Below are 18,550 nucleotides of genomic sequence, written 5' to 3'. Positions count from 1 at the left end.
GAACAAAGGAGTAAGATACAGGTCTATTTGCTTTCTAGCAGACCATGAAGATTAGTCTTCCATGGACAGTCCCTGTTCTTGTTTCCTTTTTCTCATAAATATCCTCCCTGTTCTAAAATCAGTTCAAGAAAATCAGATGCCTCTCAAAACAAACAAACAAACAAACAAACAAAACAAGAACAAAAAGTAAAATAAAACAAAAACCAGGATTTGGCAAAAAGAAGAAGAAAAATAAAACTGAGTCATCCTCTGCCTTACTCCATCCCCTGGGCCAGCACACAAGTTTCTCATTCTAATGTAGGAGGGAGAGTCCATTGGCTTAGCCTCAGTTGGCCTGGAGCAGCGCTGAATAGAAACATAAAAATTTTATGACTTTGGCTAAAGATCTTGGGGCCACTGAGATTGTATCCGGAAGGCCATAATAACTGTTTGATGCCTAGGCTACAAAACATAAACTGGTTTTTACCTATGAAATGGAGTTATTCATTCTATTCTTGAAGACTCATATTCTATTTCAACAGACTATGTACACATTTACGACCAACGATTTTAGTGTTATGACTATGACTGCTCCAATTTAGTACATGTTCTCCTGTCCTTTCTTCTCTAACTTTGGCCAAAGCATAGTCATGGCATTTACAATCACTGTCTTAATTAATCCAGCCAAATATTACAAATACTGTTGCATTTGGACATTTGGTCTCTGACACAGGCATCACATGTGGTAATAATGTCACATGGCAAGATGAAATGATAGATTTTCTTCACCATGTACGTCTTTGAATATAGGTCGACTAGAAATAAGTCAGAAAGATGGAGAAGAACGAGGTTGTGGAGTTTACACAGCATATTAGTTTTTTGTTTTTTTTACTAAGATGTCATCAAAGATCGTAATTCCCTTGAGATTAAGTGACTGACCCTATATAGTCTTCTTGTCAGAAATAAATGAAAAAATGTCAGCCTCCTTCCTAGTGAAGTCTCTCTTTGCCTCGTAGGACTCCCAATAATGCTATTGTTGTAGTATCTTTTTTGAATTATGTCAGAGAGTCACCGAAATCTGGCACCAGATTTTGTAAAAGACGATATGCTGAACAGTGAGAAATAGAGGAGAGGTGTGATTAATTGTCAAAGGAGAGAAGCACAGGAGCATAACTCTTTCTTCTGACAGATGCTCCAGCCGATGACACAGAGTCAAGTAATAGCGTTGTTACAGAAATTTGGCCAACTGCTTTAGGCACCATCTGCTCATTTTCCCCCAGAAGAGTAATCCTTTTCAAAGGTTGAAAGAGAACTTTAAAAGGCTGCTCAGGCACTTTACATATTTTCATCAATTTCCAGAATTGCGAGTCACTCAAATGTAATCCAAAGAAAAGTTAACCCCAAACAGGGCAAGTGTTCTCAGAGCAGAACCAGACCAGAAACAAATAAAGAGGAGTGGAAAGAAGGAAGGAAGGAAGGAAGGAAGGAAGGAAGGAAGGAAGGAAGGAAGGAAGGAAAATGGAAGGAAGGAAAATGGAAGGAAGGAAGGAAGGAAGGAAGGAAGGAAGGAAGGAAGGAAGGAAGGAAAAGGAGGACAAAAGGAATTTCTTTAAATTCCAAGTGAAGTTTGTCATATCTCTCGCACTTTCTTTTTGAGTATGAAGTGTGGTCTAAAAAACAAATAGACAATATCAGCTAGGGAACCCATTTCTTAAGCTAAACATTTATCTTTCTGAAACCAACTCCTCTTTTAACTCTCCTTATGATTGAAATATAGGAATGTAATAGGTGAAGCAAGTTGTACCAACTTGCTCAACAAAGATGGTACCACTACTTTTTCTATTATACCACCTACAACCTAAAAGATACGTTTTCTCTTTACTGAAAATTTGAAGTCTGAAAGCAAGTGAAGCAATTTAACTGTGGTGGTTTAGAGCATGAGTTTTGGTATCAAGTAGATCAGTATTCAATTCCCAATTCTACACATACTAATATTGTATGTAATCTTGGGCAAATTACCAACCTAAACCTCATTTTCTCCAGGAGTTATTGAAAGGTGCCTTCTAGGGTAACCACATCACACAACTCCAGGGATGATTCATTCATAGAGAATTCCACATGAATTGTGCCTCTTGCAGTCATGCAATGTGACTGGCCCTGTGCCTAACATATAGAGAGTGTTAAAAAGGGCAGCTGTTAAGGATCGGAAATCTAGTTTTCTTTTGCAAACGAGAATGAGGAAGTTCTACAAATGTCAGTGTAGCATAATGAAAAAAACATGAACCACAGAGCCAGACTGTCAGTATTCTAAGTGTGAGTCATGCTACTTACTAACCATGTGATCTTGGGCAGTTTACTTAATTTCTTCATGCCTCAGTTTCTTCTTTAACGAAAGAGGGACAACAATAGTATTTACCTTTTAGGGTAATTGTTATGACTACATAAGTTAATACATATGAAACACTGGAAACAAAATTTAGTACTTAGTAAATACTAAATAAACATGAGTTATAATTATATGTTATGCGTAGGAAGGTATCCTAAATATGTTAAGGTGAAAAAGTAAAGTGATGAATACCTTTAAAAAATAGGGTAATTATATATGTGTTTTAACTTATATATACATAAAATTTCTCTGCAAGAATAGCTAAGAAATTAGCAACTTTTATTAACTCTCTGGAGAGGAACTGAGAGGAAGAAGGAGAAGGTAGAGTTGTCATTCTATAGCTCCTCATGCTTTTTGAATTTTGAGCCCTCTGAATATATTAATTATTTAGAAATTATATTTTTAAATCCAGCTATATTATTATTATAATCAGCTTGATATCATTTACCTTGTCTAAGACCATTATTATCATAATCAAATATTATTGGGTACCAACTATTGTATACCATAATACATTGTGTAATACACAAAGAAGATATTGACCCTGTCACTCAAGAGTATTGAAATGGACAGAGGTAAATATATAGAGGCCTATAGCATGAGGAAAAAGATCAAGGAAGGTGTGTGCAGACCACATTCTGTGGGGTGAGGGAGAGGTCAAAGGACTAAGAGATCACTCTGGCTTGTACTATCAGTGAAGCCTTGATGGATGAATACAATTCAAAGGCATTCCATGTAGAAGAAAAGACATGATTTAATTACCATAAAATGGTACACATGATTGGGAAGTGCCAAGAATTGTAAAGAGTAAAAGAACAGAGGATATGACCGATGCTGGAATTTGAAAGGGAAACAACTTCATTCACATTTCAACCAAAAATATTTTCTGCTGTCTAGAATAAATCCATGCATGTTGTGGGAGTGGGGGGCATTATTTAGGAGTACATACTCCGTACATACTGAATGAGAGAGGTAATTACCCAGCAGAAGGGAGAAACCAGTTAAAAATAACTGCATTGATTGACTAACTGATCAACTCTACAATTATAATTTTCAAACATCTTTGTATATAGAACAGCGATTAATAATTGTTGTCACAGAAGTATGAAGATTTTAGAATATGAGTTTGTGATTTCAGTTTGCAAAACCTAAAACAATTTAATTGCAAGCCATAGATATATTCCTAATATTTCCTGAAGGTAACTCAGGATTTTCTGTGGTTTCCTCCAAGTACAGAAGCTAAAAACCACCTAATCCTTTTCATTTACATACTATTGTTGCGATAGTCTTTGAGTTAGAAATTACAAAGGATTTGAATTTGATAAACATTTACTTAGTGTCTAAGATGAGGTGAATTTTCACAAACAGTATTTTGTAATCCTTACATAACTACAAAGACATATTTTAATTCCTACTTTGCAAATAGGCAGATTAAGTTTTAGAGAATTATGAATCTAATAACTGGCAGAACTGGGATTAGAATTCAGTTATGTGTGTATATGCGCATACACACATGAACATTGGGGGGGCAGGATGAAGAAAAGTCAGGGCCAAAGTCAATGGAAATTTTCACCACAGCATTACTGCCTCAGGATCAAATTCCAATTAAACTGGAATTAAATTGTACTAGTGGGGAAAACAGTCAGAAGATACATACAGTGACATTTTTAGACATTTACATATTTCTCTTAGTCAAAGAGAAATTAAGATTATCATTTTTCCTAGTCAATTTATCTTCTACTTATCTTTGGGGCAGTTACCAATTTATTGCCTCTCAGATCCAAATACATCCTTCATTATCTGATTTGTGACAATGGTACTAGACCATGTAAGCAATTCTCCTTTGCAGTGGAATACAATGTTAAGGTTTTGGTTTTTTTTGGTTTTGGTTTTTGTTGTTTGTTTCTTTTTAGAGAACCCTAAAAGGATATTACAGGGGAAGGGGGATTCTCTTCCTGGTTCCTGTATGGTTCTGTTTGTTTCTTCTTATAAGTACCATGCTGCAACCAGAAGCAAATGGGTGGGGACATTCAGGGGACATCCTACCCCTGGCACATGCCCAGAGCATGGGGCAACTTGGTGAACTCACAGTTCCAACCTCAATCCAGTGACCACCCTGCTGAGAACCTCCTGACACCCATATCAATTCCTTGAAGGAATATTTACCTTTGGGCAGCTGGAAATGATTTTTAGGATTTCTGTTCAAACTTGCATGATGTTGATAGACAGGATTTTATGAAAGCCTCACTAATGAGTTTATCTAGACGGTAACATCCCTTTCAAATATTCTAATTTCACTTATCTCTTTAATTGTTCACATCATCAATACAAACTTACCTGTTTTGTCAGCTGAGAGGAAGAAAAATGATCGTAGACTTCAGAGCATGATGATGCAAATAGTTCATACGGGGCTGTGTGAGGCAGTTTGCCTCTTTGCATTAACAACAGGAGTTATGAAATAAGCTCCCAGGAAAAGGATGCTGCCCTTTGGAATGATATGTGAATATTCTAAAACTAATATAAATGAGCTATTTAAATCAATTGCATTCAAAGTGTTCTAAATGTCTGGCAAATTATGAAATAATGAAACAGTGTGGAAGAGACCCAAAAACTCGTCCTCAAATCATTTAAAAATATTTTTCTAAGCTGTGCCACAAACAGATGGACACAAAAGTGTTCCACTTTCTCCATTCAAAGCTGTTCTGGGGGTAAAAAACACTTTCTTAATATAGAGTCATTTACAGCTGGTGTTACGCTTATTGGGATTTTGACCATCTCCGCTTTTTCATCATCAGCTGCAATGTAATAAGCATCTTCACACTTGCCATTGTGGCAGCAGTATTAAGGGTTGTTAATGCTAAACCGTCCCAATCCTTTAGAAGCTTCGAACTGCTAACAGGCCTGTGCAATATGCCTACAAACTGTCTGGTTATGTACTCATTAATGTACAAGAACTAAACTCTGATTATAGGCCTAAGAACTGCAGTCACTCATCACAAACCTTTCAGCCCAATGTGAAAGGTGATTAGGATAATAAGGATCAGTAAGGTGCACAGCTGTCCAACGCTCACCATTTTTTGGCAGGTGCAAAGGAGCCAAGAAGTGACGGGAAAAGATATAGAAATGTGTTCATCAGGTCACAGAGTTTCCAGACATTCAAAATTGGATGTACATTAACAACCCGAGAAAATGTAGCCATAAAGAAGAAAATGGTATCCATATATCACATATGGAAAAGTCAAAGCTTCGCACTAACATATCCTAAAAATAAAGTGTTTTCTCAACTGCATAGTTGTCCAGAAGAGTGTTTGGGAAGAGAGATTTCAAAGCCTCATATGATCTGGCCTCTGTTTTCACCACATGTCCCATAATGCTCCACGCGGCCACACCAACTTTTGTATTTTCTCTCCCTCTGTTTGCTTGGGGAGAGGAATGTTTGCTCCTGGAACACACCTACTTTGGGGCCTTTACACAAGCTCTTTACTCCATCTAACTTCACATAAGTACCTTCTTGTCACCCACATTTCAGCTTAATTTTCACTACATCAACTAGCATGTGCCTTCTAAAGTAGTTACATTGACACCTCTCCCTACTCTATTTTACATTATGGTTTTTATTGCTACTTCAATTTCTTATTTATTCATGTGTTTGCTTGTTTGCATGTTTTTCCTTTTCCATCTCCTGCCAATAGAAGGTAAGCTCCGTGAGAGCAAAATTCTTATTCCATGAGAATAACTTCCCAGCATATTGAAACAGTTCCTACCAGGCAGCAGGTTCTCAACAAATACTAGTAGAATTAATGCTGCCTGTTTATGCATTACTCTTCATGAGAAAGAAAGAAAAAAAAGGAGAAAAAGAAAAGGAAGCTGATGACAAGTTCACTGCTTTCGAAAAGCAGTATTTGGCATCATCTTCTACCTGATATTAGTCCCCTCAAATCCTTTGGGGAGTAGACAGAATATAAAGAAATAAATGTAATCTAACAAAATTTTATCTGCAACTGGCCCACAATAATATAAGTAGAGCATATCGAAATTAAAGATTTCTTAATCTTTAATTCTTAAAGATTAATTTAAAGAATTAACTCCATTAAAGGAAAACATATGTAATAATCCACTTTCCTGTTTTGGGGGGAAACAATTACCTTCCTTATTGCAAATACAAACATACATAATGGCAATTAAAAAAAAGAAATAGAGCTAAACATTTTAGTGCATGAACTAATTAAAAAACACCAATAACCTGGTTCATTTAGTATAATATCCTAAAGGAGAGTGTATTATGAACTAGGGACCAAAGAAACATCTAAATGCACTAAGAAGGAAGAAAATCATCTACACATCTGATTTGATTTTATCAATCTGTTTTATGATTGATTAGAATTGCATCAACATCAATTGGCCACAATGACTGCTATTGGGATTAGTGTGTGAATTAAGCAAATCTCCTATTCTAGAAGCTGAAATTGCGTACATTTATCAGTACTTGTAACCAGAGCATCCATGAGAAATCTGTCTCAAATTGATATTTATTGTATTTTTAATTAGTTTATTATCCATGCCTTCATCTCATAGCCAGAAAATGAGCAGGAGGAAAAGGGTTAGAGGCTAAATTAGAAAAAGTGAGAACATTGGGAATATGTTGGAAAGAGAGTTTATAAGAAAGAATGACTTAAACAGACAAATCTCTCATATATAATATCTTTATTTCATATGCACATGACCATGAGCTGAAGAAAAAGTGTTGACTGCTCTTAGAGACAAAGAAATCTTATCTTTTTTTAAAAAAAATTCAAAACAAATATTAAAATCTATTTCAGATAATTGGCACAACAATGATTGAATTGAGAAGTCCACTTCTGGCCAGAATGGAATAACAGAAACTTAATTACCTCCCCACCATAAACAACTAGAATACTAGACAAATATATACCAAAAAATTTTCAGACATTGGACTACAGGCAACATAGAAATGTGATCTCTGAGAAAATCAAAGCAGATGAATTTAGTTCTATAATTGACCAACTTTCTTTTCAGGGGGACATTCTGAGCACTGGAGCATAAAGGGGCATCCCAAGCAAAACATTCAGTTTGCGTAATCAAGAAGCCAAAAATCAGAGAAAATCGGAGTTCAGTGACTAAAGCAGGACAGAGTACCAAAGAGGAAAGAGCTACATAGAAAACCCAAGAAATCTGCAAAGACTAGAAAAGAACAACTGAAGATTTATAGTTAAATTATTTCAAAGCTCACTCAAGAATTAGAGATGTTTGAGATCCCAAAGGTCAATTTTTTAGTGGTGGGACTAAATTATTCAAAGACCAAGACAACCTTAGATTCATATAAACAAAGTTTAAAAACAAGCCATGCATGGATAAAACTAAACTGTAAATTAACTACCTATCAAAACAAAATCTAATTTTCTTTAAAGAAGACAGCAAAACCTAGACATTCAACAATGCAAGATGCAAAACACCCAGCATCCAGTAAAATACTACCAGATATTCCAAGAAGCAAGAAAATGTGACCTACATCTAGGAGAAAAATCTGTCAATAGAAACAGTTACAAAAACAGAGGTGATGAAATTTGAAGGCAAAGATGTTAAAATAGCTATTATAACACTCTTCAAGTATTTAAAGAAGAACATCAATATAATGAGGAGTTAAGTAGAAAATGTTTTAGAAGAACCAAATGGAGTTCTTGAGGTGCAAAGTTTAATAACTAAAATGAAAATTTAACTGGAAGGGATTAATAGCAGCTGAGACACTGCAGAAGTAAGAGAAGTGAATTAGAAGATATAGTAATAGAAAAATGTCCAAAATGAAAGAGACAAAAACTACTGGAAAAAAAGCAGGTATCAATGACCTATTGGGTAATACCAAGCATTCTACTGTACACATAACTGTGTTCCTAGAAGTATAGGAGCCAGTGGCAAAGAAAAATCATTTGATGGAATAATAACCGAAAATGTCCAGATTCAATGAAAACTATAAATCTACATATCCAAGAAGCTCAACAAACCCCAAACAAAAGAAAACAAGGAAATAATACTAGGACACATCGTAATCAAATTCTTAAAGATTGCTTATGTAAATAAAATCCTTAAAATAGACAGAAGAGATATTAAATACAGGGAAACAAAGATGAGAATAACAGGAATAGAAACCTGTAGTACTCACTTGTGACTATGATTATAGACTACTACTAACATCTGTCTTTTAAAAAAGTAGAAAACCCTAGTATCTGAAAAGCTAAACCAGCTAGGTCAATTGGCATAGATTATTTAGGTTAATTAAATTGGCTTAGGTCACTTAGGGATCAATGAGCAGAGACTAGCTAGATGGCCTCCAAAACTGTTTCTTTTTATTGAACATACAGCTAGTCTATTTGCATTATGTGGTCATATGACTGAGATTAGCTATGGGATGTAGATGAATGTGATTTATGAAACATCCATCCTAGCTCATTAAAACAACCCCTTGACTGATTTTTCATGCTCTGTTTCTGTCTCCAAGCCAGCAGAGGATTCTGACATACTAGGGGATGGCAGAGCCAATAGATGTTCCCCTAACCCAATGACTTATGTCTGTGACATAAGCAAGAAATCAGCTTTTACTGTATTAGCTCACTGAATTTCTTTTGTTTACATCATTTACCCTATCTTGAATTATACATCAATTTTACAACAACTAAGAATCATACATCTTTACCTGCTCTCGTTTATAGACAACTCTTAGTAAGACAAAAAATATTAATAAGCTGTTTTACATAGAAGATCGACCAAATTTACACATAAGATTGACAATTAATAACTTCTCTAATTCCAAACTCTTGTGTTCTTTTTACTGCCTCACATCACACAACTCCCATACTTATTTCAATGTAATGAAAATTGGAAAGTGGGGTTAGTACGGATTTATGTCAAATTAAGATAAGAAAAAAGATTTTCTAGTTCATCAATATTGAGCTCTGAATAATTAAAGTATATTCTAGGATAGTAAGCCAAACTAAAACTAAATGCAGTTTATAACAAAGCTGCACATCTGAGAATTAAATACACTAATTTTGCTGTTCTTCACATTAACACAATCCAGTATTTATAGTCTCATATCTGGTTTATTTCCCTCATATTGAATGAGATAATAACCACTGATAAAATTTCTTCATTTTCAGAGCTCTGAAGCACACAAATACCTTTTTTCAATATTTCATGCTTATAATATTTAGCAGAGCTTATTTCATCCATCAAAAGGTACTCGTGTATCAGCTTAAAACAAAGGCATACTACTATCCCTTTCAACATGGATGCAATATAATGCAAATCTATTAAAATGTGTGATTTTTCCCCCCCTTTAGTTTTATATAAATTCTTTACGGTTATTAGCACAGCCTCTGAATGCAATACATACTCTTCAACATATCTCTTTTCCCCAAGATGCAAAATATTATTAATAACAGGAAAACATCTTCTAGCTTTTTTAAAGCTCTATTATTTATTGTCTGGTATATTGTCCAGATACAAATAAATATGTCCAAAAAATGCCCACCCTATGTATATGGAAATAGTTACTTCATACAATCTAGAGGGAACGTAAAATAACTAAAATTTTTAGGCACATACTTCATCCATTTGTATTCATTGATTAAAATACGCATAATTCTGCTCCTAAAGTTTATTCTAAGGGAATTATTATTATTCTAAGGAAATGAATATGCCCAAAGATTTAACCTTAACTTTATTCATTGCAGCAATTATGTTTTCATTGTATAGAACTCTCCTTGTCGTTAAAAAGAACTAGTGAAGAGCAAAATAACAACTAAAAATCTCGGAACTTCTTGCTTGCAGGAGGTGGAGTACCAAACACGTAAGTCCTATTTCCTTCACTAGGGATAGGACTTGAACTTTGTCATGACGTAGACATACTAGAGTTACCTAAACAAACCAAGGACTACTATACTTGCCTTCGTATCTCAATACCCTGGCAAATCAAAAATAGAAGAAAGAGGTATTCTTCAAAGTTTGATATTACATAATGCACTGGCTAAAATTTATTCTAGATTGCAAAAAAAAGTGTTATTAATCATAGATTGAATCCAGCTGATTAAACCTATTTATCTGAAACAAGTATCAAGTATCTGAACCTAGTTTTACTTCTTATCAATAGAACACCTCTAAATCAGGACTTAATATTGTTTGTAACAGAGGCTTCTCTGTGTCCTTAGAAACTCTATTATCCCCCTCAGGAAAAGATTGGCCAAAGGGACTATGAACTAACAAGGTTAAAGGTGCTTCATTGTGCTTCATTGGTTATATAGTTCATTGGTTGAACATTTCTCTAGTTAGTAGTGGTGGTCATGACTGCTAAAATTCTTTATAAAATATCAGCTATCCTAACTAATTTCCAGAATCATAATTATTTTTATTCTAAATGACATATTTTAATGTCAATTTCTTAAAGATGATGATTAATTTGCTTCCCTAACTATATTGCTCATAAAGGACATTAATTAATGGGAAAAAAAAAATCCCTCCAAATCCCCCCAAACTGGGAGCATCAATGCTTTATGCTTAATTCTAATCTTTTTTTCTTGAAACATCAATTAAATAATATTGTCAAAATATAATCATCTACTACTTTACATCATAAAATAATTATTAGGCAAAAACAGGTCCTGAAATACATTTTTTTGCTAACTGAAATGACCTTATATAATTTTATGAAACATAGTCATTTACATGGAAATCAGAGGAGAAATGATTAAGTGCCCAAGGTTCTTCCTTCAGACTCAGGTATACTCAAGAGTCAGATTTTCCTGAAGATTTTCAGGAGGCATTTAGAAGGGCAAATGGTTCACAGCGTTGGAGAGGCCTAGGCCAGCTCACGTGCTAACGAAGAGGGAAGGATAAATAAGTAGATGAGAGTCCACACCCATGGTGAGAGTTTGCCAGAGGAGCAGAACCAAGGGCCTTTGCAGAAGAATCATCCTACATCGTACATTTTTTGAATGGAAGAGATGTTATGATTCAGTACCTTTAAAGCATGTCGAATATTTTATAATAGGTTCATAATATAGCAGCCGATTGCAAGAGACTGGACCCCTTGCCCGATGACATATCCTTAAGTAAGCAGCAAAATGGAGAGTGAACTTGGGTCCTAGGAAGCCAGGTAAAGCACATGCTAACGACCACCATGGGTCTTCACAATAAAAAAGGGCCTCACATGCAGCTTTTGCCATTAACAAAGCAAAGAAATTGTTGTATGTACAGCCAGGGAATTGTTCTTGGTTAAAAGTTTGCGTTTGTAAAGAAAGCCTGTAAAGTATATCACAATATTGTTAGTTACCCTGTTGTGGTAACTCTTCATTTCTAAGACACCAAGGGTTTCAAAGAATGACGTTATCCCAATTTTCTCATGAATTCTGAGAGGCACTCAACATATTTACTAGTTTAGTTAACAAATTAGGAAAATCTTGATCAGATTTCAGTTTATATTCTTCAAGATTCCTTTTCCAAAGTAGTCAGAACTCTATTAATTCTAAATTTTTAGGGAATTTAGCCAGGCTTATAGCAATCTTCTTATGGTTATCAAAGGCTGAAACTAGCTTCTTAAATAATGGTAGATGCTTGAGTTAATTCCCTCTTCATTGTTTAAGACTTTAGGTATAAGCAGCTGTCTATCTGGCACTTTACAGCAGTCCCCGGATAAACTGCTTCTGCAGCTCAGGATGCAAAATGCTCTAGCACCACCTGGAGGGTGCTTTTTTGGGTGCCTAAGAGAGTCCCATCCTATGACCCTGTAGCTTCGTGCACAAAGGACACAGTGAACGTTTTGCGTGCCTGTGCTTGCACGGTTCCGCAGAATCACAGTGAGAAAACAATTCAGCTATTCTGTAGAAAGATAAAGATAACAGACCCATTTGAGAAGCAGTTTGATTCAGATTGAAGGATTTCAGGTTACAGATTATTGAAAAAAATTACTAAATGTTTTTCTTTTTACTAAAAGGATATAGTAACCCTCAATTAAAATTAGGACAATTTAAGTGTGAAAGATGTAGAAACACTGAAGAATAAATTGGATGGTATTTCCTAACTGGCTAGGAAATTGTCACTGTGGGTGAATGCATGAGTAATATATTAATTAACTAGTAAAATGTTAATAATATATATATAATGTGTTTTAATTTATTACTGTGGCTTCTTTGACCAGTAAAAACCGAGTCACATGATCTCCTTAGTTCTTTATACATGATCAGATTAATCTTTCATATCATTTTTGCCTTCTAACATAACAAGAAGTTGTATAATCAATCTGTACATTTCCTGGAATATAATTAATGTACCAATGACCCAGACCTGGAATCTGCTATTTTCCCCAGTTGCTCTGATTTCCTTCTAGTGGAAAATTATGTTTAGAAAGCACCATCTGGGCACCAGAAAAATTTATTGTTACTGGGCTGGTCATTGTTCCTACAGGCTTGCTGCAGACACAGCTAGAAATGTTTTTTTTTTTATATAACAAAAATGTATCTCAGCTCATACTGATAACTTCAGTTCAAAATCCTAGATTTATTGACCTTATATTTAGATATACTTTCTCTCATACCAAAAATTCCTGGTCCTTAAAGCAAAAATTACCCATTCGCTTTATCCAACACTATATACTCAATAATCTCAAAATAACCATCATGATAAATTGAAAACACTGGAACTTTTTTCCATACTTTCTTTCTCAGTATGTTCTCTAACGATGTATGATAAGATCATTCTGCCTTGCAGTGTTTTAGAATATTTCCTACTTGCGTAGTTATGTCACCAACTAGATAATGATTTAAGCTCATCTGCTTTATTATTTTTTTATTTAACAGTTTTATAATTACCTAAAATAATTACAGATCTTCTCTGGAGAAAGGGCTCCAAATCTACAAAACATGGTACGGCCTAAGAATTCTAACTTCTACCCACTCTGTTCACCTTAATGCTAACTTTATCCATATTAATATTTGTAATTTTATGGTTTACACTTCCATTGTTTTATTTTAGTGTAAACAAATGTGTTTATGCGTATAAGCGATAGCATACTATGCATATTTTATTTTCCTTTGTTTCTCTCACTTAATACGTCCTGAAGATCCGATTTCATAAGCCCATTTGCATTTATCGATATGTCCCATATTTGGGCTTCACTTCTGTCATATTATTTTATAGATACACATTTTCATATATACGTACATTTGTGTTTTGTATATATATTTTTTACTATGTGATCTATTTTATTCTTCTCTCTCTTTCTCTCATGGTATACCTTTTAGTATTTAGAAAGTTTGTAGTTTTGTTCTAACAGTTTATCACTTTGGGATTTTATTTTTTTAAGTTTTTATTTACTTGAGAGAAAGGGAGAGAGAGAGAGCACGAGCTGGGGGAGAGGGAGAAGCAGACTCCCCTCTGAGCAGGGAGCGCTTTGGGATTTTTTTTTTTTTTTTGGAATCACACTGAATTCATAGCATAAACTGGAGAGAATTGATTTATTTATAATACAGAGACTTCTAGTCTCATAAATGATCATTTGTCCATTTATTCATGTTTTATTTTAATTTATTCAGCAAAGTGTTATATTTTACTAAGTTCTTAATATTAAACATTGCTTAATAGATTTCTTCCATAGCACTTTATTGCTGCTGATGCTATTATAAATGAAATATTTCTAATTGGTTATTTGTAAATAGGCAAGCTATTGATTTTTCTTTGTTGATTTTGCATTTTATCTTGCTGGACTTTCCTATTAGTGCTAAGTTTAATTAAATTTTTTATTTTGAGATAATTTTAAGTTCATGTGCAATTGTAAAAACTAATACAGAGAGATCCCTGTATTATCCTTTTACTCGATTTCCCACTAAGAAAACATCTAAAATTCTAAAAATATGTGTTTGCAGTTTAACTACACACTTGCAAAATCTATTCTTGTTATAATTCTTTATCAATGTCTAGATATATATTTTATGATCTAAAATAAATATAATTTATGAAGTTTTCTCAATACATTCTCTGTGAGCATTGACTAAGAATTTCAAATTTTAAATTATATAAACTAAAATATAAACAGTGAAAAATCTTACAGAATACAAATGCTATTCTTCTGATATAATCAAAGTAAAACAACGCATTTGACAGTTAGCCAGGGATCTCTTAATGTCTGAAGTATAGAGACTGTGTTATGGGTCTATTCTTAAATTTTTAAATAAAATATACTTCATGATCCATATGTTATCTGTTCACCAAAAGTCATGGTGCACAGAAATGATTGGAAAACCTTCTAAGGGCTGTTTGATTTCTATTCATCTCTAATAGGCAAATACCTCTTGCAACCACAAAGGTTCAAAAGGCAGCTACAAGTATCGCTTTCTTATTGACTTGGTAAGCTGAGGTATATGGAATTTGAGGCCATAATTTCATATCCCAACAGCTACCTTTTCTTTCTCAAAAATGACACACTGACAACATATATGCTAAATTCATTGAGATGTGAATAGAATAGATAAACTGTGTACTGAACTCATTATGCTTTCCAGACTTTTGCCTTCATTTAGAAGGAAAAGTGCAAGTGTATTACTATTCATTTCAGGCATTATTGGTACATTTAAATTAAAAGTAGAAATTAGCATAAATTAAGCAATCAAATCCAAAAGAGTGCCATTTGGTTGGAATCTCTCAACAGTTTCTCCCTCAACCATCATCTCTATTTTGTAGATATCAATTCTGGGACAACATACAAAATGAATAGGAAGGAAAATTCTATTTATATTTTTCACCATAAGAAATTTTGTAAGACAAGACTTTGGAACTAGAAAAAATAAAAAGTTTATTTTAATTATACCTACAATGTTGAGACATTTGTATATACTTAGACTTATTGAATAAAGAACAGAAGGATTCATTTATTTTATTTCTAAAGATTTTATTTATTTGAGAGAGAGAGAGAAAGAAAGCACAAGCAGCAGGAAGGGCAGAGGGAGAGGGACTGAGCAGGGATCTTGAATCAGGGCTGGATCCCAGGACCCTGAGATCATGACCTGAGCCAAAGTCAGATGTTTAACTGACAGCCACCCAGGTGCCCCCAGAAGGATTTTTTTTTAAAGTATCTGTCAAACTCTCTGCATGTTTCTTTATGTTTCCTGCATAGAGTATTTGTTAAAATCATGTACAGAGAGTAAGAAGCTGTTAGTATCTAATAATTAATCCTACACATGTAATTTTTTCATGGACTCACATCTTATCAACAAAAACACAAGTTATATATTTGTCCAATAGTATGTCCAGCATCATGATTTGTATTCATTATTTCTATTCTCTAGTATTCTCCAATAGCATAAAAACAGCAAATATGGTTTTGCCTGTCTTACAAAAATAAAATACTTAAGATACTTTAAAATTCTATCAGAGTTTATTTTAATCTTCAGTCATGCTAAGTGTTTCTGTAATTTTGGGTCAGCATTGTTTAGTAAAAATATAATGTGAGCCACAAATGTAAATTTAATTTTTTAGTATCCATTTTTTAAGTTTGAAAAAAAAAGTAAAAAATAATTTCAATATATTTTTATTCATTCAATATATCCAAAATATTATCATTTCAACATTTAATAAATATTTAAAAACTTATCACTGCAATATTTCATATCCTTTATTTTTCATGGTAACTCTAAATTGGTTGTGTACTTTGAGCCTTTGGTGTATCTCACTTCAGACTAGCCTCATTTCAAGTGCTAATCGCTACATACAGCTAGTGGCTCCCATACTGGACAAGTTGAGGTGGGTCAAGTCATTATGCATTTATACAGTTTATGAATCGACTCTACAAATTTTAAGGTGGAGAAGGCCACTATCGCCTCAAAAATAAACTGCACCTCTAGTACATGCCTGTTGTAAGATACAGAATTATTAAGACATACCTAACTTGATTATACCTACGGTGAATGGATGTAAGTCAGCTGAGAGATCAACAGAGTATATGCAAGCATAAACCAACAGTACAAAATTGCCTACCGCTTCGTACCATCCTTAGAATCACACGTTCAGCCACAGCTTTTTTTTTTTTCTCTCATTAAACTTTTGTTTTAATGGGTCTCAAAATTCTGTGACAGATTTTTGATCAAGTTGTTTTCATTAAAAAGTATTGATTTTTAAAAACTAATAACTTAAAACTCCCCCCCCCACACACACAGAGAGTCCACAAAACATTCTCCTTCCCTTCTGAAGGTTTTACAATACGTTGTCATCATTAACCAGTCTTTTACCATTAAACTTAAATGGCCAACTGACACAAACAGTTCTGAGACCACTGTTGCACCACCGATTAAGACTGGGGGTGGGAGGCAGGTATTGGAGATAATATTCATTTAGCCCTCTGAGCTTTCTGGGCAGACTCAGTGACCTTGCCAGCTCCAGCTGCCTTCTTGTCCATTGCTTTGATGACACCCACAGCAACTGTCTGTCTCATGTCACAAACAGCAAAACAGCCCAGAGGAGGATAGTCAGAGAAGCTCTCAACACACATAGGCTTGCCTGGAACCATATCAACAATAGCAGCATCACCAGATTTCAAGAACTTGGGACCATCTTCCAGCTTTTTTCCAGAACGATGGTCTATCTTCTCCTTCAGCTCAGCAAACTTGCAAGCAATGTGAGCTACGTAACAATCCAGCACAGGTGCCTCTCCAGTACTGATCTGGCTTGGATGGTTCAGGATAATCACCTGAGCCATGAAGCCAGCTGCTTCCATTCATTGGTGGGTCATTTTTGCTGTCACCAGCCACATTACTACAACAAACATCTTTGACAGATACATTCTTGACACTGAAGCCCACATTGTCCCCAGGAAGAGCCTCACTCAAAGCTTCATGGTGCATTTCAACAGACTTTACTTCAGTTGTAACATTGACTGGAGCAAAGGTCACCACCACGCCAGGTTTGAGAACACCAGTCTCCACTCAGCCCACAGGGACAGTACCACTACCATCAATTTTACAGATGTCCTGGAGGGGTAGATGCAAGGGCTTGTCGGTTGGACAAGATGGTTTAAGAATGCAATCCAGAGCTTCAAGCAGTGTGGTTCCACTGGCATTCCCATCTTTACGGGTGACTTTCCATCCCTTCATCCAAGGCACGTTAGCACTTGGCTCTAGCATGTAGTCACCATTCTAACCAGAAACTGGCACAAATGCTACTGTGTCAGGGTTGTAGCCTATTTTTTTTAATGTAGGCCTTGACTTCCTTAACGATTTTCTCATATCTCTTCTAGCTGTAGGGTGGCTCAGCAGAATCCATTTTGTTAACACCAACAGTTAGTTGTTTTGCACCCAATGTATAAGCCAGAGGGGCATGCTCACAGGTCTGCCCATTTTTGGAGATACCTGCTTCAAATTCACCAACACCAGCAGCAACAATCAGGACAACACAGTCAGCCCAAGATGTGCCTGTAATCATGTTTTTTATAAAGATGGTGACATAATACCTGCTGGTCTCGAATTTCCACGGCAAGATATCCATGGTGATACTATGTCCACGTTCAGCTCTCAGTTTATCCAAGATTCAGGCATACTTGGTGGAGCCCTTTCCCTCTCAGCAGACTCCTTCTTAAATTTTTCAATAGTTTTTTTGTGAATCCCACCACATTTGTAGATCAGATAACCAGTGATGGCAGACTTCCCGAGTCTACGCGTCCAATGAAGACAAAGTTGATGTGAGTTTTTCCCTTTCCCATTTTGGTTTAGGTTTAGAGTGGTTTGCACAACACCTGTGTTCTGGTGGCAGACCCATTTCAAAAAAGCAGCCATAGCTTTTTGTCTGTTTGTGGTTGTTCACTTCAGAAAAGACACAGTGCTTATGGAAAAAGGAAAAAAAAAAACCTTCTATTTGAAAACCTTTAAATTGTTTAAAAATAAAAAGTTCCTTTAGGAAAGTCTATTTCAAAAGCAGTCAAAAGCTGGCAAATATTTTTTGTAAAGGGCCATATAGTAAATATTTTAGGCTTTGCAGGCCATATAATCTTTGTCATATCTATTCAACTCTGCCTTTGTAGTGGGAAAAAAAAATACAGATACTATGTAAACAAATGGATATAACTGTGATTCAATAAACAATTTACAAAAAGAGATGGTGAGACCATAGTTTGTAGCCCTTGGTCTAGACTAC

The 18,550-nt window shown here is 34.9% G+C and overlaps 1 pseudogene; it reads right to left on the bottom strand.

The window, feature by feature from the left end:
- Positions 1 to 16,751: 16,751 nt before the first annotated feature.
- LOC123799313 (putative elongation factor 1-alpha-like 3 pseudogene) lies at positions 16,752 to 18,119 on the bottom strand (annotated as a pseudogene).
- Between the last annotated feature and the right edge of the window lie 431 nt (positions 18,120 to 18,550).

Source organism: Ursus americanus, chromosome 5 (assembly GCF_024610735.1).
Source record: "Ursus americanus isolate L20-20 chromosome 5, mUrsAme1.1.p, whole genome shotgun sequence".
NCBI classification, from domain to species: Eukaryota; Metazoa; Chordata; class Mammalia; order Carnivora; family Ursidae; genus Ursus; species Ursus americanus.
Note: the sequence above shows the minus strand (reverse complement) of the source record. Positions and strands in the feature narration are given on the sequence as shown.